The sequence below is a fragment of the Propithecus coquereli genome, unplaced genomic scaffold (genome assembly GCF_000956105.1).
Source record: "Propithecus coquereli isolate 6110/MARCELLA unplaced genomic scaffold, Pcoq_1.0 Scaffold125, whole genome shotgun sequence".
Taxonomy (NCBI): domain Eukaryota; kingdom Metazoa; phylum Chordata; class Mammalia; order Primates; family Indriidae; genus Propithecus; species Propithecus coquereli.
Genome location: NW_012136636.1, coordinates 3,814,688 through 3,840,013, shown reverse-complemented (window position 1 = coordinate 3,840,013; position 25,326 = coordinate 3,814,688).

Genomic DNA, 25,326 nt, shown 5'->3' with positions numbered 1-25,326 from the left:
CTTTCAGATTTTTGTTAATGACATCAACACTCTAATGAATACCTATCCTTGTATGCAAATCTTGCACATCTCTGATTATTTGCTTTGGAAGTTCTAGGTCCATAAATATTAAGTCATTAACTATGAAATGTCTGATTTTGAGTCAAAAGTGTAGTTCATTATATCTCAAACAAGAAGTACAATTAATCAAAGTATGTGCTTAAACTATTAGCACAGGTTTGCCAACTTAATGGTAACTTGTTTATGCCAGCAGCAAAGAAGCCTGGGGAGTGACTGACAATGAAATTGCGAAAGGTGTTTTCCACAGCTTGTTGAGAATTGAATATTTTTCCTTGCAATAAGTGACCAAAAGCCTGGAAGAAGTGGTAGTCAGTTGGTGCAATGTCTGGTGAATATGGTGGATGACAGAGTATTTGCAAGTCCAGTCTCTATAGTTTGAGCAGCATTGTTTGTGCAACATGTGGTCGAGCGTTGTCTTGCAAGAGGATTGACCTGTCTTTATTGACCAATCTCAGCTGCTTAATCACAAGCATCCTCATCATGTCATCCAATTGGTTGCAGTAGACATCTGCTATAATCGATTGAACACGTTTCATGATGTGTAGTGGATAATACCAGCATTGGACCACCAAACAGACACCATGAGATTTTTTTTGATCAATATTTGGTTTTGGACTGTGTTTTGGCCCTTCATATTTATCTAACCATTGTACCAAATGCTTGCAATTGTCAAAAAGAATCCATTTTTCATCACATGTAACAATACGGTGTAGAAATGGTTCACCTTTATGTCGTGACAGCAAAGAAAGGCAAGCTTCAAGATGATTTCTGATGCTTGTTTAATTCATACAGAATCCATCTATCCAGCTTCTTTTCCTTGCCGATTTGTTTCAAATGGTCCAGTATTGTTAGAATAGTAATGTTAAACCTTGCTGCTAACTCACATGTAGGTTGAGATGGATTCATTTACACTACAGCTTTCAGCTTATCATTATCCACCATGGTCTCAGGTCACCCATGTCGCTCATTTTCAAGATTAAAATCACCAGAATAGAACTTCTCAAACCATCCACGTATTGTGTGTTTATTAGCCATATCATTCCCAAACACTTCAATGATATTTCAAGCTGTCTGCACTGCATTGGTTCCTTGATGAAATTCATATTCAAAAATAACCCAAAAGATACACTCTACACATGGGAGTCTAGAGAAAAATGAATTATTAAAGAACAGAAATGATAAGGACCATCAAGAAACCATTCTTCATGACACCAACATTGAAACAAAAGTTTGTAAGTGTTCTTATATTTTCATCACATTTCTCTACCATGAATACAATTCTGTTATTCTCTGCATACTTTTTTCTGGATGCCTACTTAGTACTTTCTCTGCTGCTGGTTCCATAGTGCATTCACTGTGTCTGTGTGTTTCTTTATCCCTCCTTTATAGTTTTCTCTTCTTCAAAACTTGGGCTTATCATGACACCTTTTGGACCTGACTGCCCTTCCACTGCCCAGCCTGACCCCACTGTGTCTCTCGTGGCCTTTTTCTCCTTTTTCTAAAGGATATTGTCCAGCTGCAGGCTCCAAATGAAGTCTAAATGAATAGCAAATCACTTGTCCTACTCTCCCGCTTTCTGGATCTCTTTATCTCACCGACTGCAATACATAGTGCTATTTGGATGCCTCATAGACCCAGAGGGGAATTTATTTCCTTTCTCTTAAATCATATTCTGCCTTCTATATCCTGGATCTCAATTAATAACCTCATTGTCACCTAGCCTTCCAATCTGGAAGACTTGCAACCTTTTCAATAATGACTAAATTGTATCCATTCTCCAGTGGGTTCTTAAATTGCAGCCCCCTATTCCACTTAATCTAGTATGACGATGACTCTGTTATTGCACCCATGAACTATTAAAACAGTCTCCATAAAGTCTTCCTGACAAGAGTTTAGTCCTGATTTCCAGACATGAATAACTCAATTCCTTTATCAATATCACTGTCAAAACAATCTTTCAAAAAATAATTAATCAAGAAACACATATGCTTATTATATTCTGCTGACTTTCCAGAATACCAAATGTCAATTCTGCATGGCAGGACCTTTGACCCACTGCTTTCCACCATCCTTCTGGCAGCTCTGTCTACCACGTCTCTAACTACATCCCCCAACTGGCCATTTTCTCCTGCAACTCACACGTGCTCTTTGCACTGCACATGGGCCCTTTACGCGGTTCCCATATCCTTCCTCGTTAGGTAAACTTCTACGAAGGCTCGGTTCAAGTTTTACCTCCCTCATGGAGCCTTCCCTGACTCCAGGGCACTTTGTTACCCTCTGTGTTTCTACAAAACTGCATATATTCACCTATTTGTAATGGCTGCATAGTGTGTTATAACGTGTTTCTCATATATCTCTCTCCCATTGAATTTTAAACTTCTGGAGATCATTTCTCACTTTCCTTTGCATCTCTAAGAATTGGCAGGATAACTATCACAGAGCAAAAACTTTGGAAGTATTTGATAAATGATTGAATAACTAAAATAATAAAATGTACATATACATATAATTTATATGTATAAATAATTTACATATAATACTATGTATAAGGATCAAACATTTCAAAATGCATGTGTTGAACCAACCTCCCTATTTCTACCTGAGTGCTACCTGGCTTATGTAATTATATGGAATGTGGTTCAGGAATAACTATAAAGAGAAGGTGAATCTCTACCTCCTCAAGAATAGACAGCAGAGTTAGGTTTGTAGGGGTAAGAGAAGGATAAGATTTCATAAGTACTTGAGAAGAACTGATGGTAATGGCAGGATCTCAGCCATTAAACAAGGCCTAGAGCCACTTATATTTAAAAATGAGGAAATACTCAAACAGGATTGCACAATTTGTCATATTTCCAAGCTTTCTTTTAACTCATTGATAATATTTTAACATATAAACACACATAATTGTTATTTTATTTAGAGTTTAAATTTGAGGTCTTCTTTTAAGATGAAACCTGTACCAACTAGCCATCTTGATTAGGCTTCATGCAGGAGGAATGATTACACACCGGGCAATCATTTATTCACTTACATGCGAGCATTGCTGAGCACACACCAAGGCCAGGCCCTGCTCTCGGCTAGCTGATCCAGCAGTGCTCGAGACAGACATCTCTGCCCTTGGGGTTGAGGTGGGACCAGAACTATAAACATAGGTGTTACCAGCAGAGAGACACTGGTCAGCCCTAGGGGTCTAAGGCCACACCAGCGGTGCAGGTGTAGATAGAGGAGCATCTTAGGATCTGGCCATGGGGCCTTCTGATGAGAAGGAAAGGAGCCATCAGCTCCACCAACTGCAGTCTGGAAGCATTTCACACACATCTCATTTAATCCACAAACAATTTGATGAGGTAGCTTCTTTATCCATGTTTTAGAGATGAAAAAACTAAGGTTCAGAAAGCTTAAAAATCTGACCTAAGCCAGATGGCTAGCGAGCGGCGGGAGCCAAAATTCAGACCCTGGGGAGCCTCGCTCCTGGCAGCACTGAAGGAAACCAAAATGCTTTATTATTCAGTGGAAACTGGAGACATGAGAAACATTTTTTTTTTTTTTTGCAAGAATCTTGGCATAGACTGAGAATAGGAGTGTATTGCGCTTTCCTGGGGTAACGATAACAGGATCCCTGGCTTAGTCCCCACCTGGAGAATTGAGAGATTATCTCAAATCCCTCAAGTTCCTCTCCACTTGGCCAGAGACTCAGGGTTTGCTGCAGTGTTAGCTGAGGTGCCCCCAGGCCACCACGGTGGGCTTTCCCCTCCCTGTGGAGGTTATGTGGGTCTTTGGCCGAGGAACCTGTCCTGTGGCTGCTCCCTGCACCCCCCTTCCCTCATGCAGGTGGTCCCTCGTCAGTTGTGGGGTCAGGGGAGGGGGAAGCTGTCTTTTGGTTCTGCTTCATTCTGTTCACAGGGTACAAGGCATGGCTTTTCTGTGCTGTGGAATCTTCCAGAGATTTTACATGTACACATCTTTTCTCTTCACTCACCCTCTATAAAGCTGTTCTCATCGTAGGACCTTCATGTGGGCCCATCAGCCCTGGGTTGAAAGTTGACCTGAATAACATCTAGTTCCTCAAAATCGCCTCTCTCCAGCCATAACTCCTAGCCCCTGGGTGTGCACTGAAAATAGATCTGCGCAGGTTCTGGCCCTTCAGACTTACACGGCTGTGTCTGATTCACATGACAGACAGAACTTAGACTCCCATGAAAAGACTCCATTTGCCAAATTCTTGGGTTCATTTGGCTATTGCTTGCTGAGTGTGTAAGTGCCTATTTGTGTTGTGTTTCCCCTTCTTTTGCTGTATCAAAGTGGTCTTTTTTTTTTTTTTAATTTAAGAAGGCCCATCTAAAAGTGTATTGCTAAGGGAGAGGGCACAAAAGATAGGGAAGAGAAATAAACTCCCAATGCTGTTGACACTAAAATCTCTCCCACTCTCTTCAGAGGCTGCCGAACAGGGGTATGTACAGACAGCTAAACTCACCCATTGGGAACTTCCGAATCTCCAAGGAGTAGTTGGAAAAGCATACTCAATATCATAATGTCTTTGTTTGGCTGCATTTAACAACGTATACATTTCAAAGGACATTAAAGAAGGATTTTCTATGTTTACCAGAGTAGTAGTAGATTTTCAGAGTAAAAACAAATATAACCTAAATCATACAAAAACCAAGTACTTTCACTCTTGAAAGAATTCAGATAAATCATCTCACTAACCAATGGCATGTATTTGTTTGACATAGTTTGGGCAAAGCCAGAGTACGTTCTGTGTTACTCTGTTCACAAATCCCCTTTCCCTCAAATAAATAATATATCGTTCTTTTCTTCCTGTCTTCTTCTTTGGAAACAACCATATAATAATTTCCACTCAGAAAGCAACACTTTAGTGTTGAGGATAATATACATTTCCCCCAAGGTGTTCTCAGAACACCTTACTGCTGTATTTTCATTAAGTTGGACACCCTCACAGCCTGCAATAAGAAGAGACCCGTGATTACATGTCTTCCAAATAATAGCTTGACATAAATGACAGAGTTGGCCACTCCGCACTGTTGCTCTACCTACATGACTCCAAACAACCCTGTTGGTTTATATTTTAGTTGCATTAATTGGTCATACCCGCAACAAAACGACAGGAGCACCCACATACAGCCTGAAAGGAGGTGGAGGGGAAGGCTTGTCCCCAGTTAAAGTTGTCACTGTGGAAGGTCACTATGATGCCCGCAACTCCTAGGACTGCTCTGTAACTAGTAAACTGATTAGAATATCTCCTCCAGCCTACAATTTAAAGTGCAATGAACTATTTTCATATGGCATTAGGTAAAACTAGAAACACTATGCTCTTCTCCACATTAACCTCTTCTCCAAATTCCCTCCACACTAAATTTCCAAACTGATCCTAAGCTCCCCCGGAAGATTTCCCCCAAAGTATGTCATTTATCTCTTCCTTTACATTTCTAATTCTATTCCCTAAATTGTTCCTAGTGCCAATACTCAAATGCTGCCCCATATCATTTTTTCAGAAGTTTTATGTACGTTATTTCTTCTCAATAATCTCTTTGTGTATAGAAATCATGATTTATAGTTAACTGGGCTCACGGTCCTCCCTCCCTTTGATATCTTGCCTCATGCCAAAAAATTATTATTATTCAACAAATAATTGCAATAAATTATGACTCTTTAAATTTATAACTTGCAGAGTGTCCTGGGGTTGTGTAATTACCAAAGCATGTGTCTCTTTCGATGAAATGTACACTTGTTCTATTTTCTGGAATTCCTAAGAGTCCTGGCAAATGAATTCTCCTCCCCAAGATCCCACCTCTAAACTGTTTCTGGTATTCCATCAAAGAGTAAACTCAAGAATTTTCAAGGTCCAGTGCACTACATTTATTTTCTTTAACTGTCTGTGCCTTGCAACTTCATCACATAATTCTGCTTTTCTTGAAATATATACATTCTACATGGATTATATTATTTTGACCTTTGGCTCACCTTTGATATGAGGGTTGTTTCAGAAAACTCTTTATTTTAAAAACACCTGCATCCCATTATTTGGGTTCTGTTGAAATAACAACATTTATTAAAACATTTCATTAAAAATTTTTTATCTTATTTGTATTTTGGACATATTTACCATTAAGGTAGATATCATTAAGTATCCAACAATTCTTTACTGACGAATCTCCATTATGCCAATTTGCAAGATTTCAGTTATTTCAAATATCTTTGATCTGGCAAATGGCTTCTTCACTGAGCTCAATTGCCAGCTCTGCTTACGCGTCCTCCAGTGTATCTTCTTGCTCTTAACGTTGGTTGGTCTATGATCAGTACAGCTTGACTCTAAACTTAAGTCCAGCTCCTAAACCATTCTAAAAAATGGAATCAGATTCTCATAGATAATTCATAATAGGGGTTCTTGATCCAAGTTTCTTATATTCCTTAGAAGTTGTAAGCAGAATTTTGCATATGTGGATATATTATTTTTCTAACTGTAGCATTGTGTCTTTCTCAGATACTCAAAACATTTTGTGATCCCAAGAGAATAGCAAATATTCTAGAAATAGGTACTGAACCAGGAACAGAAGCAAGGAAAGCTCTGAGATTTTTGAAATTTCTATTGATGTTTTTACCTCCTGTGCTACCAGATGTGGCCTGCATTGGTGACTGTGAATAAATATCTAATTTTTAAATTAGCTGAAATAGATAGTGATTTCAAAGGGTTTAGAGAGACGATCAACTTTGATCCCTCATGGCTTAATTTGACATATTCTAAGCTGGGATGAAGGAGAATAGGAAGAAAGAAGGTAGGACTTAAATATGAACAGAGGCCAAAACAAGAAAGCTGGGCCTCTTCCATAAGTTTACATTATGACATTAGGATGGTCATAGTGATATGGCTTTATTCTTTAACATAAAGCACTGCTATTTTCTCGGACATCATATGCTTATGGATGAAGTCCAAAAATATAGATATAAATGATCTTCCTTTCATCTGCCTTTCCTACCTCAATATCAACTGTAATTAAGAGTTCTAAAAGAAGACACCATACAGACCAAAATAAACAAAAAATATTGTAAGCCCTTGAGGAAGAAAGCAAAGGGAAACATGAAATTATCCTTTCTAAAATCTTTTAACCTCACTGGGACTCAGACTCACATTTTATCATAGAAGAAGGAATTAAGTTAGATGTTCTCTACGGTTGCTTTCAACATTAAAATCCCAGGATCTGTGTGATCTTATGGTGGTATTATTTTTATTTCCAATTTCAATAAGCAATTTCATCTTCAGCCTGCTGAGAAATTCTAAGCCTGTGTTCTCCTGCCACAACACTGCGGGGCCTGTGTTCTGTGAACACCCCCAAAAGCCCCCCCTCTTTGCTGGCTGGGGGCCACCAGTGGGTTAATTTCATGGAGAGGGTTTGCAAACAAACATACACACACACAAAGGAGGCTGCTCGTGACATGCCAAAGTGGCTGCATGTGTGTCCCCTCGCCTCCTTCCTCACTATTGAAACCAGAGGGAGTGGAGTGATTGAAAATGGAAGTCATGCACGGTGCCCATCCTGGGAATAACGTGATACTGGAGCCACTGAGAATTGTGGAGCAAGCCGACATGACAAGACACGTAAGTGCAGCCTGGAGATCCATGCTTACCAATTAAGCCTGCAATTACTGAAGTCATTTTCTCCTGTCTGGATATGAAGTGATCACAGGAGACACATGCAGGACGAGAGTGGAAAAGCTTGCTCAGAGACACAGAATTTAATTTGGGGACATCTGACAAGTATTTTGGAAAGTATCCCTTTACCCTGTAGTGATGCAAAATAAATGAACATAAAGGAAATGGCCTCCCTCCCCAATTGCTGTAGCTTCCCTCGGAACACACAGAATACTTACGTTTGTATTTAAAAGATAGTCCAAGCCCTACTGTGGTTATTAGTGTTGCTGGGGAAACAGCAGTGTATAAATGGGCTGCCTCGAAAAAAAAAAAAAAAAAAAACACTTAAGTGCTTGGGTTCCATTTCTCTAAGTCCTAGTTACAGTGTTACAGGAGGAAAGACAAATATTTATGGGAGAAGCATTGGTTTATTTCTAAGAAACTAGAGAGTGGTGGATGGGAGAGTATAAGGAAATTGGACTTCCCACAAGAAATAAACTAATTTGGAAGAATATAAACGGCAGTGCCTTACTCTCTCTCTGCCTATACTAGTCTGCACCCTACCAAGTCATTAACTTCCTTGTGGCTTTGCCTTCTTGCAAGTAAAATGGGAGTAATAATGTTGACCACTCAGTAACTCCTTTACAAGAGTGTTATGAAAAAATATAAATTATTCAATAACTATGAAGGTATTTAAGATTCACATGTGAATATCCCCTTTGGGTTATTAATGAGGGTGACTCCACAATCCCATGGAGAATACTAATGAGGAATCACAGCTTACTGTAGCCTTTCCTGGAATCGGACACCTTGCACCTAAGTAAAGACTGAAAAATCATGTGCCACGTTTCTCTGCCCAGGAAATGGAGAATATTCTCCCATACCCAGTCCTCCCTCCATCAAGCCTTAGCTTTCTAGACATGGGTAGAGTCTTTCCATAATAGATCTCTATAGGCCAAGAATGGCGTGTGTTTATAAGATGCAAGGTACAAAGCATTTGGGTATGATTATATTTTATGTCTATGATACTATTATATGTCTTCAGAGTTGGTCTTTCTAGATTTATTGTGCCATTTGGCATGATGAGACCATGTTTCAATTCCCTTGGTATTCTACGATCGATTGTTAGTGGCTTTCTGGAACACAGTGTTGAGTAGGATTCTGAGTCTGCATGGCCTCTGAAATCCCCATCTTCACTCTGCTGACCTACGCAAATTCTGGGGGGTATTTTCACTTGGGTCAACTCAGTGAATCAGTTATTAGAGGTGAAGATCAATGAGAGAAACAGCCATGAATAGAAGCATTTCACTGATCCTACAGATAGTCATATCACCTTTAAATGCTGACATATGAGGTTTGAAAATTCTTACAAACAAAATTTTTAGAAACTCAACTTAGTTATTATTTTAAAGTGTCAAGAATGACAAATGATTCTTCTTGAAGGCCTTGAGCCTACTGGGCCTAAATAATATTAACTTCCCATTTGGACTTTCATTTAACACATCTCTCAGATTCTCATTAGCATTTACAACCATGAAATGAATTTAATTCATTTTTTTTTCACAAGAAAGAGTGTATAATTCGAAGGTTTATTTTGCTCCTAAAATCATTATCTACCAATTACCCATCGGGGGGGTGGCAGTGGGGTGAGGGAGAAAGGGAAAAACAGGCAGGGTGCTCTGCTGCAGAGTTAATTCTCTTGCCAGAAGTCACCTCCGCCGGCACACAGCGCCCCTGTCTTCATGAATTTGTGCACCACGTGCTGATGTGCCCTTACTCGATTCACACCACCAGAGCCCACATACCAAAAGAACAGCTTTTTTAAAAAAACTATATTACTTGAAGAAAATTATAAATATTAGAGATATAAAGTCTTTGATGATGCCCAGAAGACTCAAAAGTACAGTTTATCACATACATATTTTTTTCAACACATAATTTTCAAAAAGCAGAACTTCTGGACAGTTTCAATAGACTATTTTCATACATAAAAATTTTATTTCTCTGCTGATGAGCATTTTTTAAGAGTTATTTCAGACAAGTAGATGAGACCTCGGCAATGTCACCAGCCACTGCTTGGACCAGAGAGGCCCAGCTATTGACTTTTGAGCAAGACAGACTTTGATCTTTTTTTTTTTTTGGAACAAGTTTTTCTTTTAATTTATTTTTAATTGTCAAATAATAATTGTGTATACTTATGGGGCACAATATGATGTATACATTGTAGAAAGGTTCAATCAAGCTAATTAATATATTTATCACCTCACCAATTTATTTTTTGTGGTGAGAACATTAAAAATCAATTCTTTGAGCAATTTCTAAAACAACTGTATTGAAATACAATTGACATACAATAAACCCTGCATATGTAAAATGTACAGGTTGATTAACTTATGCATACACCTGTGACAGCATTACCACAATTAAGATATTCAGTGTCTATATAAACACCCAAATTCCTTATGTCCTTTCATAATCCTTTACTTCTGTCACTCTCTGTGTCAGTTAATTCTGTGTCAGTTTGACTAGACAACGGTGCCCAGATGTTGGATCAAACATTATTCTGGATGATTCCGTGAAGATGTTTTGGGATGAGATGAACATTTAAATCACTAGACTTTGAGTAAAGCAGATGGCCCTGCATAGTGTGAACAGGACTCATTCAATTAGTTGAAGGTCTTAACAGAACAAAAACTGGCTTCCCCCGAGCAAGAAGGAGTTCTGCCAGCAGAGTGTCTTGGGACTTGGTCTACACCTCTTCCCTGGGTCTCCGTCCTCCTGGACTGCCCCGCAGATTTTGCACTTACACCTCTGCAATCTCATGAGCCAATTCCTTAAAACAGTGCAACCTTCTATTGCGCGTGGGCAGACAGACACACACACACACACACACACATCCTGTGGGTTCTGTTTCCCTGGAAAACCCTGAGGAATCCTCTCCCTGACTCCTCATCCCTGTCCCCGCCCACTTCCCCACACCTGCTCCCAGGCAACCACCTATCTGCTTTCTGTCACTAAAGATTACTTTGCATTTTTGAGAGCTTTATACAAGTGAAACGATACAATATGTGCTTTTTTATTTGCTGGCCTCTTTCATTCAGCACAATAATGTTGAGATTCATCAATGTTGTCTTATGTATCAATAATACGTTTTTTAAAATTGCTGAATCATATAGCATAGTATGTATATACTACAATTTTTTTTAATCCCTTCACCTGTTGATGAGCATTTGAGTTTTTTCCAGTTTGGGGCTATGACAAATAAATCTACCATGAACGGATGTGTACAAGTCTTTGTAAGGAACTATGCTTCCATTTCTCTTGGGTAAATGCCTAGACGTGGAGTCATATGGGGTCATATGGTAAGTGTGAGTTGTTAATATGGGCTTTTAACTGTCTACTATTATATGATGGAAAGGTCAGAAGCCCAATTTGTCATTCTTCTATAAATTCTGGCTGTGAATTATGATTTTTTTTTCATTATTAGCATTCAGCTCAACTTTTTGAATGACTATTTGTAGGTGTGCTTTTGAAAGTTTAAGGGAAATAAATATACACTCTTAAGTTCTAAACAATAAACTCGTTTTCATTTAAAAGGAGTATTGCTCTACATTCTTTAAATTTAACTGCAATCAATAAACAATAGAATTAAAATTCACATTCTAGGAAGAATAGAATTAAAAAACTTTTTATAGGTGTCAAACATTTTAAATCTATGTCTCAATCTAAAAAATAAATGTAGGTATTTTTTGCCATTACTGAGAAGTCTGGCGTTCAATGTAGGACTTCACTGAGCAGAGCCAAACCAATATTTAGTAAGAAAAATTCCAAGATTTTACCATTGAAATAGAATTGCATGGACATGCAGCATATTCCCTAGACATTGACAATTAGGTAGACTTACTAACTAAACTATCACCAGACTGTTTGCTTTTCTGTTTTTGCTTAATTCGGAGTTGTTTGCCTTCATGTGTAATAAGGGAGTTTGCCACCAAGTAATGCTTTCACCATCTGTAAGTTTATCTTTCAAAATCTTCCTTGTTGGCGAATGGAGTGACTCAGAAGCAGACCATATTAAGTTCTGGGACACTATGAGAAACCTTATTTGAAGTGGTATTATCATTGCTCTAGAAGTGAATTCCTAGATTATCTCCAGCATCAGAAAGATAATTTTAAAATAAATAAAATAAAGCCAATCAGTTATTGAGCCCTAAGGCACCATCAGATAGGAATAGTAATAAATCAGGCTGATAGCCTTAAAACAGCCTCTGATTTTTCTTACTAATCAAATGAGATCAGAACCCAGCTATCACTGCAAGAGAAAAGCCAAATTTAATTAGCTTATCCAACAGTGTCATTTAGTAAATCAAAAGCCTTTGAAAGGTCAATGAATCTTGCCCTTATCGTCTCATTATCTTCTGTCACTAACAAGGTATCATTAACCAGCCCCACAGCAACAGTGATTTTAGTGCCTTGCAATAGTTTGCCAGGGTTATGACACCCTTCGCTACTTCAAAAATGGCAGTGTGCAAAAAAGTCCATTCTCTTCCTTCCAGTTCTGTGTTAAAACTTGAACTTGAACCACAATATTCATCAATGTTGGTACCGACACCAACCACATTAATAATTTAAGTAAAACTTTACTACTCATTTATTTATCCACTCAGTCAATATTTACTGAGCACCTATGATGTGTCAGGTAACTCATGCACTCTTTTTTCCTACTTGCTTTGGCAATGGGGATGGGCTGCATTAGAATGATACATTTAACACATGATATTTGAGTGTCTCCTTCGTGTGCTTGTGATCTACCTATTATGTAAGACTGTTGATGGGTAAGACATCAAGTCACATAGGCAAGGCCTTGCCTGCCATAGTGAATCTAATTTCTTAGCAAGGAAAAGATATGAACAATTGGAAACTTTGATGGTAGCCCTGACAGTGTTGGATTACAGTTGACTGACTAAATAAACTGTTGATGAGATGGGAATTCAGAGGGCAGCCAGCATGCTGGAGGCCAGAGACTGTGAGAGCGTTGATGGAGGAGTTGGCCCTTGGAGGGTGGGTGCAAGTGGGTGATGAGAAGAGGAAATTTCCGAGGGGATTAGTGCACGAGCAAAGGTGCAAATGCAGGAATATGTTTAGAGGATAGCAAGTTGAATCAACACTGTGAGAGCAGCAAATGCCTCAGGCGCAATAATTCCCAAACAGTCTTTGGCCACAGAGCCCTTTCTGCACAGGATGATATGATGATGATGACAGTAATGACAGCAGCAGCAGCAATAGTAGTGACATAGACAGTAACACACACAATGTTTGTCCAAGGTCACTCAGCAAGAAATGGGCAAGATGGAATGTGCACTCAAACACTATCCTGCCTCTCTGAGCAACAGAGACTTTTTCTGAAAAAAACATGCTTTCTTCATTTCCCACACAATTTCAGAGGATTCATGGACTTCACGGATTCCAACACCTTCAGATTATACGGTTTTGATCTACAGAGTAGTTGGTGAAAATGTTGGAATCACACCGACACATTACCTTGAGTGACAAAGTAAAGTGTTTGTTTCTGTAGGAAACAAGGCACAGTGAACATTCCTAAGCAGAAAATGATATGTACGTATGAGCACAGAGAGAAAGTAATAGTTGCTAACTGGTTACTGTGTTTGAGATCCCATGCCAGGCACCTTCCCACATATTGTCATTTCACACTCCCATCCTCCTGATAGCTGGGGAAACAGCAGTGTTTTATCTGTGTTTTATCTATTCCTCTTACACACACCATTTCACTTACAGGTAAGGAACCTGGTCTTCTGAGACTGTGAGTAATTTTCCTAAGGTTACTGTAGCAGGCAGAATCTCTTCCCACCCCTCCACACCCAGGTAACATGGAATCTACACATCCTTCCCTCAGCTGTTTACTGCTCGACAATGGCTCACGCCAGCCACCTTCAGTGACTGTTGTTGGACAATGGGTTGGCTGCCCAACTGGAAAGGAGAGCCAGAGGGCCTGGGAGGTCAAACTGCCCTGGACCCCCAGCTACTCCAGGCCAACACTGGTGTGGAGGTACAAGCACCCAGTCCTCTGCCCGGAGGCAGGACTCGCTCCAGACCCCCATGCAGACGGCTTACTGAACCTGAGTCTTCATCTGAAATCTCACCCTTGCTTTGGCTTTCTCCGCCTCTCCTTCCTGACTCCTGAGCAGGTCCTGATACTTTGCTTGCACTGGAAACTGTGCCTCAGGAGCTGCTCTTGGGAGCACCCACACATGGGAGGTCATGCCAGATGTACAGTTAAAAAGCTTACCAAGACTGGATTTGACCTGTGTTTACTGGCTTCCTCACAACACCTGAGCCAACGGCTACAGATTGGAGTGATGATAGCTTCCATAAAGAATTGGCATCTAGAAATTAATTACTTATATTTAGCTTCATTTTTACAAACTAATTCTATGGACTTCTGCAAGTGAGAATTTTGTTAAGGAAAAAAATTTGGAGATAAAATTATGCAGAGCATAAATTATTATACTTTATTTTTCAATATGATTTCTAATGACTGGATTTTCAAGTATCTGGGCTGCAAATATGTGGATTACACAAAGCATTACTAAAGCAGTCTGCATAAATTCCAAAAGGCTTCTAATGCTAGCCCAAAAGTGAGAACTCCCGAGTAAATTTAAATATTACGAATGAGGGCAGCTCCAAAGGAAATATGATAAGCAATTGTACCAATAATGCATAACATATTAACAGGCCCCAGTAGCGCTCTCTCGCTTGGTATGTTGTTGTAGATTCTCGAAGGTGTAAGCCACCTTGTCCTGCCTGTAAATCGTGGATTGAGAGATCCTTAGTATGCACCTTTGCCACACATGGGTAATGACTTGCGGAAACTATAAAGTTCCAATATGTCAAAGATAAATGAAACGTAGGTAGCTGCGTGTATGAGGAGTGTGGTCACTAGTGGGACCACCATAAAGAAGCAGCAGATATACAGTAAAATGCAATTCCAGCAGTATATTTTTATTGATCATGCTCTTTTCCATTGAATTTTTCTTTGAAAAAAATAACTTAAACTGAAATAAAGTTCTGTATGATACATAGGATTTGGTGAAAGCAAGCACATTGATAATAAAAATTCAATAGGTAGCTTTTCTTTCAACAAATCATGGATATGAGTTTATTTTATATATATATGCACATATATATATTTCTCTATAATACACACTGAGACAAAGACACTTGGATTTTTGAAGGATATGGTTTTCTTTTCCATAGGAAAATCTCTACTCAACATGATTTTTAAAAAGCGTTACCATTTGTGTTAGGGAAAGTTAGTTCTTTTACTAGTAGATGAGAATAAAATATATAGGATTTTAATAGCACCTTTCATATTTTTATGTGAAAATACATAAATCCTTTTAAATTATGCACTGTATTCCTCATTTGGTACCTAGATGGGATTTTTTAAATGTTTTTTATATTTGTGAAACAGGGGAATCTGCCAGAGGAAAATTCTGTGGAATGAAAAACCGAACCACGAAGCAGAGAATCCCCGCAAGTGAGTCTGGAAGAAGCGTTTGGATAAAGAGTGTTCCAGAGAAAGTGTCTTCCTTTCCACGTGAATAACATTGTTCCTTTCCACTGTAGGCCTGTGTTCTGCAAAGGGTTTATAGGACCCAATCTGAAATATCATGCCTGTGTCCAAAATACACAGGCCTTTTTTTACATAAATAATCAGATGGAGAACTCCAGTTGGGAAAAAACAGTATTCTGAAACATAAACATTAGCAATAATACGAAGAAAGCTGTAAGAAAAATAAACTGCCGTTTAGAATGTCCTTTTTTAGACAGAAGCAATGTCTTCTATTAAAACCACCTCTGACTTTTATAAAACTGCTGTCTATAATCCAATTGTTTTTCTGTGATGCATTAAACAATAGCAACTCCACCTTTAGATTTTCTGGGGTTTGTTTGATCACAATCTCTGGAAATGCACTTGTGTGAACTGCCGTCAGGTGCCTGAATGATAGGGAAAAACTGTTGGGGGATGGAGAAAAATCAGTGCATATGGGACTGAGTGACAACTTCTTAATGGAAACCTAAAAAGGGAGGTTTCTAGCCAAAAGGTTTAATTACTGCCTAATCAGGACAGGCCGAGCCATCTGTTGGCTGGGAGCTTGTCCCCACCTTCGGGGAGTGCCTGGCGATTGGTTGGCTGTGTGTAAGGGAGCCATCTCCAACTGACATCTGTCATCTGTCAAACCCCCAACTGTAATGACGAGCAGAGTTGCTACCGGCTGTCAACAGGCCATATGGAGCGATGAGTCAGCGAAGAGAAAGCAACCACATCAGACTGACTCAGGTGAACCGACTCAGCTCTCACTAGGCACATCGGCCTGGATGGGAGCCCTGGGGTTTGTTCTGCAAAAGGTGTGGGATGGGAACTCATGATTATGGGTTAGAAGCCATCGTGTCACAATCTTAACTGGAAAGTTGAATGAATGAAATAAGTTAAGAATTCAATCAATAAATGTGTGTGTGTTAGGGGGATTGATAACACATCTGCAAACATAGATCTGCTAATGTCACAGACATTAGCCCCAGGAGTGCCATCGGGAGGGTAAAGTCTTACCGAAAGCTCAGGTAAGAACACTCATGAACAAGGCTTCAGCCAAGTCTTGCTCCGTCTTGGAGAGTCTCGTACAGACAAGCAAATTGCAGAGAGAAAGTGTTTTGGCATAAATATATCTAAACTGTATTTAAATACTTGGTAAATATGCCTGTGATCATCACATCATGTTCACATGTTTACATGACTGTAGAGTCTCCCAGTAGCTTTGTACAGGTGTCATCTATGACTTTAAGATTTTATTCAAGAGGGTGTATTAGAGGGAATTACCTAACTTAAAGAGTTATCACATGGCCTTTAAACTGTGGAATGCATTTAGAGTATCTGAGATAAATTAGGACCTGATACTGAACCCAAGACAATTATCATTGCTAGAACTAGAGTCAAGAGCAAGTGGCTGGTAACATCTTTATATAGCTGAGGAATTAATTTGCAACCCTAAATTTCTTGACTCCATTTAGTTGCAGACACAAATGAATTCAGTCTGGTGGTCTTCAGTTCTGGCTACACAGTAGAACAATTAAATAAAAATCATAGGGAGTGGGACCTGGATATAAACATATTTTCAAAAACTTTATCAATCATTCAAATGTACAGCTGAGAGCCATTTCTTGTAAATTGAGTTCAACCGAATTTTGAGCCAAACTTGATGAATCCTGGAGGACATCATGAGACCCAGCCCTGTCCCAAGCAGACAGGGGACTAACACAGACTGGCTAACACAAAAGCCTGTGTGCCTGGACTGAACCCAGGAACCCTGGAGCTCAACAAGGCCCAGGCTTTTTCCAGCAATTTCCATGCATATCCATTTTATACCAGTTATTTTCTGCATGAATATCTGGTCAGCACTTCAGGTCTACCTGGCTGGACCAAAGCTCTTTTCTGAAGCCCCACCTATCTTTAGATTCCTCTGGAGTCATGATAATGCCATGTGTCCAGATGTGGCCAGCTCCCTGGAACTCCTGCCAGGCTGGTCTCCCTGGTTTCTGGCCAACAGAGGAACAGTGATGCTGCTGTCGTGCACTGAGTGCATGTGACACTGTAGCACTGCACCACCTGCTTTGCACAAATCACTTCTGACCTCATAGCAAGTCATGGGGTAAGAATTTATGTAAAAATCATTATCACTTTGAAGATGAGAAAAATGAAGCTTGAAGAGGTTAAAGAATTTGGTTGTATCATTGCAGTGCTAGATTTCATCCCAGGTCTCTCTGGCTCCAAAGCCTACATTTGCCTACTTAGGCCACTAACATTGGTCTACAGCTCCTTCCTCTTAAACTCGGATCTAATTTCTCCAAAACAGGGCTATGCTGAAAACTTGGTCCCAGCCAGCTCTGCCCACTTCCACCACTTCCCTCTTCCCACTGGACCATGACTCTGGAGTCCTGTGCATCCTAGCGGAGATACGACAGGGCCAACTCCACACGCCAGCTTCTCTTTATCACTGACCAGTCCAGCTTCCTCTGACCTTTTCACATCTTAGATTTTGCTATGCATGATTGTAAGTACACTTCACTACAGGTTGGTCTATGTTTAAATGCTTTATGTTTAATCCATAAAATAAAAAGAGCCTAATACACAGATTGCCTTTGAAGCAAAACTTTTTCTTATTAAATCTAAATGATTTTTATTAAAAAGATTGAAGTTTATTTTCCTTAAAATAAAAGGAAAATAATCTTGGATTAAATATTAATAATAATATTCATTTAATTTACTCATAAGTAATGAAATTCTAAATGTAATGGAAATATGGAAATTTGACTTTTTTTTTAAAAGAGACAGGGTCTTGCTATATTGCCCAGGCTGGTCTCAAACTACTGAGTTCAAGGGATCCTCCTGCCTTAGCCTCCCAAGTAGCTGGGACTACAGGGACATGCAACTGCACCCAGATGATTTGATTTTTTATTTTAAAAAGTGGAAGAAATAAATAGCACAGTGGGCTTAGAAACCACTTCATCTCTACCTTAAGTTCTTGGCTGTCTCTGGAGTTGGCTTATAATACCTTAAATGAAAGCACTAAAGATAATTATTTGTACTTTCAATACATTTATGCTTTTGTTTTAAAAATGATACATACTTGTGCTATAAAACTTAGAAGCAAAGAGTAATTATGAGAAAATTGTTAATATTTTAATTAAAGTATTACATTTGATTTTACTCACATTCATTGGAAAAAAGAAACAAAATTGAAGAGCTTGCTGAACTTTAAATAAAAGTTTCTTCATTGGAAAAAAGAAACAAAATTGAAGAGCTTGCTAAACTTTAAATAAAAGTTTCCTCATAACAATATCTATAAATTCTTAAAGAGCTTCATAAAGTTAAAATTTTTCAAAAACTTTAGAAGGTGGGTCATTATATAAAAGTGATAAATCACTTTCTAGAAAAGAAAATGATAGTAAAGTAATTATAGCTTGTAGCCATCATAAATCCAAAGTGATTATACCTGAATTGAGACTATCAGTCAGCTTTCTCTTTTCCTATGAATTACCTAAATAATGTTTGTTTGACTTTGTTATTTCAAAAGGCACCGCTCTTTAAATTCCATGAATTGCTAAAAAATTATGTCAAAATTTTATTTGGGGACCATGATTTATTTTCATCATCTTCTTTTTTTTAACCTCACTTTATAATTGCTTCTCTTTTTTCTTGACAGAAAGAATAATCACTCACTTGGTGTGACGCTATCTATTTTCTTCTTGACACTTTCATGTAACCCTTGGACTTCATGTTCTAATTTGGAATGATGATTTCTATGCCAGTAGTAAGGGAGTTAGTTTGAGATTTATTTTTTCTTTCTAGTCATAAGTTAGTTCCATCTTTCTTGAACCCAATATCGTCTTCTTTCTCAGATTTCTTTTTGCATTTGTTTCTTAGAATTATTTTTTAATAGTGTTTATAATTTTTAAAAAGGCATATGACCAAATAAACTTTTGGAGACTCTATGTTGGAATCGTCTTAATTTTGCCCTCGTGCTAGAAAGCTAAGGTGATTTTCCTGCTCACTTCTGTTTCTCTCTTCTTCTCAAACATTAGATTTAACACGAGAAGTCTCGTGTTTGTTTAATACTTGCTCCTATTTATTAAAAGAAATTTTAGAATTTTTCTTTATCTGTGGATTTCTGAAGTGTTCACCAGTTTATATCAATTTTGGATTTTTTTCCCCTACCTTTTCAAAATTTCCTCAAAGTTTCAGTTTACTAATAATATCCTTCCTTTTCATTGTCAGTGCCATCTTTGTTATTCTTTTTATTAAGTAGTATAGTCAGTGCTGTGTCTTAAACTAGCATTCTAGCTCTTTTATTTGGCACTAACTGCCCAAGGAAATATAAATATTGGTGGGGAGAAAAAAAACTCTTGCTATCCACAAGAAAATGGCACATATAAACAAATAATTGCAACACAAGGCTTTTTGGACACTTATTTTAAGAGCCTTGTATTGAAATTTTCAAGTGGTAGGAGGTCTGAATTTTAAAAGTTCTTTCCCAAATATAATAATCAATAAGAGATGCAAAAGGAAGTAGCATTTGAGTAGAATGTCTAGAAATTAAAATGGTAGAAAGGAACCCAATCTGGACGGCCATGAATGGAGGTGTCGTTAAGAAGAGGGGGAAGACCAGACTGCAAAAGAGTAGGACAGGGGCTTTGTTGGGGTCTTAGCAATTGCAATTTGCAAGATACAGATTGGGCTAGAAGTCAAATGTGTTCTGAAGAGAGGATGGGAAGAATGGATTTTTAAGTGGAAATAAGGGTGATTTCACAAGTTATGTTGGCAGAATTGTCATTGGTGGAGGCGGGCTGGGTTAGTACCTGCGTCCATAGTTCTTTGTCGCTGTTCAGGAGCTGCAATGCTGAGGAACTTCAGCTGCTTTCTAGGATGTTGTGGTCATGATGTTTGGCCCCATTCAAAGATTCAAAGCAAGTTTTTATTTTGCAAGGTTGCAGGTCATGCAGGCAGTCAGTCCTTCTTAGAATGGCTTCCTGACTCCATTTCAGAGCTCTAAAAGGAACCAAAGTGATGGCATTTTGCATATCAGATTTCAAAGAGGAAAAGAAAGAGATAGGTGGAAAGAATGTGTAAGTGAGGAACAGTAGGTGGGGAACCCGTGGCCTCAAGGCCACATGTGGCCCTCCAGGTCCCCAAGTGTGACCCCTCAACTGAATGCAAACTTCACAGAATAAAGGATTTGTTCTGAGAAATTTGGACTCAGTCAAAAGGCCACACTCAAGGACCAAGAAGGCCACATGTGGCCCCAAGGCAACAGGTTCTCCACCCCTGCAAGATATACAAAGTGGGAAGAGAGTTTCATTTACTTACTAAACACCTGAACACGGATAATGAAGCAGTCAAGAAGCTGAGCGGCATAGACAGGTCAGGGTGGACACAGGCACGCTCTCTGAGCAGAAAGCCTTTGGGAGAAACCAGTCTGCAAACCATGGTGTAATTACCCTGATTCAGTGTACTTTAATAGGTATGTACATGTTTACAAGGCAACACACATCTGCATGTGGGTATATATTATATGTATACACATACACATATGTTACATATAACACAATGTAAAAGTACTAAAGGAGTGATTTTCTCCGCAGGTGGTTAGGAGCTGGGTCTCAGCTGTGCAGTGTCATCCTTGAATACTATAAAGATGTTGAACCTGAATCAGTAGGAAACTGGATGCCATTAAAAATTGAAAAGCCACCAAGTGAATGAAGAGCTCTTATAAAAGTCCATTTGAGAAATGTAAGAGTGCATGAAGAAGATAGCAAGGGACAAATGCAAAAGTTAGGTCAGCAGAAGTGTAAGCATAAAGTGGCACCCAAGAGTAAGGTAGCACGGAGTCCAGGAGGACACAGGAGTGAGTGTGGTCAACCAAAAAACTTCTAAGACTTTTAATCTTTGAAAGTGGAGGACAATGATAGCACTCTAAGAAGCAGAAAACTCAAAATATGTCATGGTGGAACAGAAAGCACAAAAGCTTCGCACTTGGCAGACCTAATATCAAGTTACGTTTCTTCCCCCAACTGTTATGGAAACTTTAAGTCTGTACAGTTCTCTGGGCCTCATTTTCTTCATCTATAAAATGGATTTGCAATAGATTTTTTTTTAATTTCAATTAAAATTCTGTAATTTCTTCTTGGTTTACACATTAGTCTTGGTGTCATTTCTTCAGTATCTTTATCTCATGTATTTATAAGCAACACATAAATTCTACTTTACATGGGCAGTGATACTGATCTCCTGCACATGCACTTTACCTTAGAAAGGGTCATTTCTTAAAGGTCCCTTGGACTCCCCTTCAAATTCCAGAGTAGAAGATCAAATAGAAGAATTTTAATGTGGATTTCAGTTTTATATATAAATCATCTTGTCGTTTTGGCACTACAGCTGAGTTTTCTCATATTAGCTGGAAAAGATTATGAATAAATTTGCAGCGTGCTGCACAGGGGATTATGTGTACATGAAATCATTCTTATTGGCAATTGCTTTTACAATTCACTGCACAGAAAATTTTACATGAGGGCACCGAAACTCATTTCTCACACTAGGGTGAAAACTGAGCCACAAACACAGATGTTGAAGAATCTCTGCTGTTCTGATCAATCTACCTTCTTCGCAAAGCTGTTGGGTTAACCTAGTTCAACACCATGAGGGTGCATCTCTGTTGGCCATAATCTTCCAGTGGTTTCCCTTAGCTCTCATACAAGCTATGATCTTTCAGTCTGGTGATCAAGGTCTGCCACACTCTGACTGTAATTCATTCCAGAGCCTTATTCTAATTTAGAAAGATCTTGTGCAGGAATGATGAGCATGTGATGCCTGTTGATCTCTGTCCCACGCCCACGGCAGGCACAATCACTTGAGTGTGGCATTATTTCTTGATGAGAAGTGAAACATCTTCTCAGTATCATGTTCCAGGAAGCCGTTAGCAATTGATCAGAGTGGGCATGCAAGTTTAAATATAGCTGCATTTTTTGATATCTTCTTTCCCCCTTAACTTCCGTCTCTAACTCAGCTTTAACCCAGGCTCAGAGGTCAATGTTCCCAGTAAGGATGAAAGTTTACGAAACTTCAGATTAGTATTTTAAGAACTCAGAAACAAGCCAGTCTCTTTATTGGTGCCCTTATAGTTTATATTTTAGTTCTATTCACTGGGCTTTTGACTTGTTCTTTGAGATCTTTCATATATTGTGTCAGATCTGAGGTCACATCTTGGTTACTTGTTAAGGATGCATCATTTTTTTGAGATTTAGCTGTTGCCTTACTCTTACTAGTTTCTCCACGTGGCCAGAGTCCTGCCCCTTGAGGCCAGCTGCATGCATATCCTCCTATTTCCGGGAAACTGGAGCACTCTACTTCTGCTGGGTCGCATATTTTGGCCTACCGTGGACCTGGGTATTGCCGGATACCAGGTTTCCTGACACTTCACCACCAAGTTCAAGTCTTTTATTCAAAACTGAATAATAATTAACATTTGTATAGCATTTCTCAGTTGACAAAAATCTCTTCTCCTCCCGTACCTTGTATCACACTGTGCTTCACTGCGCCCATTCAGTACCATTCTACACGAACCTTCATCTTAGTCAAAGGGATCTCTGAGTACGTTTGATGACTTTTAACCTCCTCCAAAAATTTTCTCAGAACATGTTTACAATCCTGACTATTCTCTCAAGCCCCCACAAATGCTTACCTCCCTTATTCAGCCAGAGCCACTTAAACCCTCTCGCCTTCTTTGTAATTTACTTCTTAGAGCCAGTGCCACCATTAGCTTTAGCATTTAATAATTCTTGGTACTTTGTCTCACAAAATCATAAGAACCCAGGTTTTGGAGGGAGACTGAAGGCTAAGCAAGTACTTCAAATATCAACCTGGTATAATGCGTGCGCTTCCTCCATAAGTCCCCACCAAGCATATATCCATCCCGTACATGCACATGGCAGTGACGAGAAACTCACTACCTCTTCCATCTTTGTAAATATCTAACTATCTAAATAACCTCCTTCTTGGTTACCTTCAATTTACTCTCTTGTAGCTTACATCCATCTTACTAACTTTACCTGTGGTAGAAACATGACTATATTGTCTGATGGTAGTTGTGCATGTTCCCTAGTCTCTGCACTTAACACCTTGAGACTTTAGTCATTTCAAGTATCATATAGTTTCAAGTTGACTCATCATTCTTGGCCTTCTTCATATTACTTTTTTATCCTCAGGTAGACTCACTGGACACAGACTCTATTCTTCTCTGTGTTCCTCCACAGTGATTATCCTCCTTGCTTGCAACAAAGAAGATACATATTGTAGAGTTGTTGATTAAAACTGACTTCTTAATGAAGATTCATAAATTGTAAGCCAGTATCAATAGTATCAATATGTGTGTGTGCTTATGCACATGTTCTATAGGAAAATTATTTAAATGAGACTAATTTTGGTTCCACTTGAATACCCTGAACTCAATGGGTTAAGACCTTTGAAAAATATTGGTGCATTTAATTGATACATAAAAATAGGCAAAATGGTAAATTTATCATCACCCACTTACTCTACAGTGAAAAGTGTAACTTATAAACTTAAATAAATAAGTGGCCTTATAGACATAGGGTATCTTTAAAAAGCTTGAATTATAATGTACGAATTGGATTAGATATGGAAAAGTTCAAGTAAATATATTGGTAAAAAGACAACTTGATGTGTAAGATGAATTCATTCTTAGCAAATATCTAATTGAAAAGCTAGTGTGTAGGGAATTCTAAAACTAAATAGGCATTCTGCATTTGAGAAGGATGCGTGTCAGCAATATTAAATAAAATAATATTTTTAAAAATAGTAAGTTAATATATTATTTAAAAATTCCTGAATAGGGGTTATAAGAAAACTATTTTATAGTTATCTAAATGTATTCACTTTGAATTATAGAATGGTGTGAAGCAAACCTAAAAATCATTATATATACGAGGGTAAATTACAAAATTTCACGTATAGCACCTAATTCTGAAATGCAAAAGTGCATTTGGTTTCTTTAAAAAGGTATCAAGGAACTAATTAACATCAACAATTCATTGTGCTTCCAAATTTCAAACAAACCAGAAACAAACCTTTGCACATTAAGTTTTTGTGTATTATTGGAATTAACCTGAATGGATTGTTTTACATTAAGATTCTAATTCTAATGCTTACACAATCACTAAGAAAATAACTTAAAAAATCATAGTAAAAGAAATGAAAAGGAAATTAAAATTGTCCGCTAGAAAATATGTATTTAACACAAAAGAAGGCAGTGATGGAGAAATAAAGGAACAAAAAAGACAAGGCATATAGAGAAAAAGTAATGAAAGAGTAGAGGTAAATTTTGCCTTATCAGCAATTACACTAAAAGTAAATGTATTAAACACTTCAATCAAAATATAGAGATTGGCATAATGGATTTAAAATAATGATCAAACACTATGTTGTCTAAAAGAGACTCATTTTAGATTTAAACAAACAATAGATTTAAAGTAAAATGGTTGAAAAAGGTGTACCATTCTAGTGGTAACCAAAATAAGACTATGATAGCTATTTCCAACAAAACAGACTTTAAGACCAAAATTATTCCTGGAGACAAAGAAGAACACTTTATAATGATAAAGGTGTCAATCCTTCATGAAGCTGTAACAATTTATAAACATATGGGTACCTAACAGCAGAGACTCAAACCACATGAAGGAAAAGCTGTCAGAATTAAAAGGAGAAATAGGCAATTAAGTAATAATATTTGAAGACTTCAATACCCCACTGTCAATAATGGATAGGACAACTAGTCAAAAGTTCAAAAAGGAAATAAAAGACTTGAACAACCCTATAAACCAACTAGACTGAGCAGGCATCTATAAAACATTCCACCCAACAACGGCAGAATACAGATTCTTCTCTGGTGCACACAGACATCTCCAGGAGAGACTATATGTTAGGCCATAAAATAAATCTTAAAAAATTTTACAAGATTGAAATCATA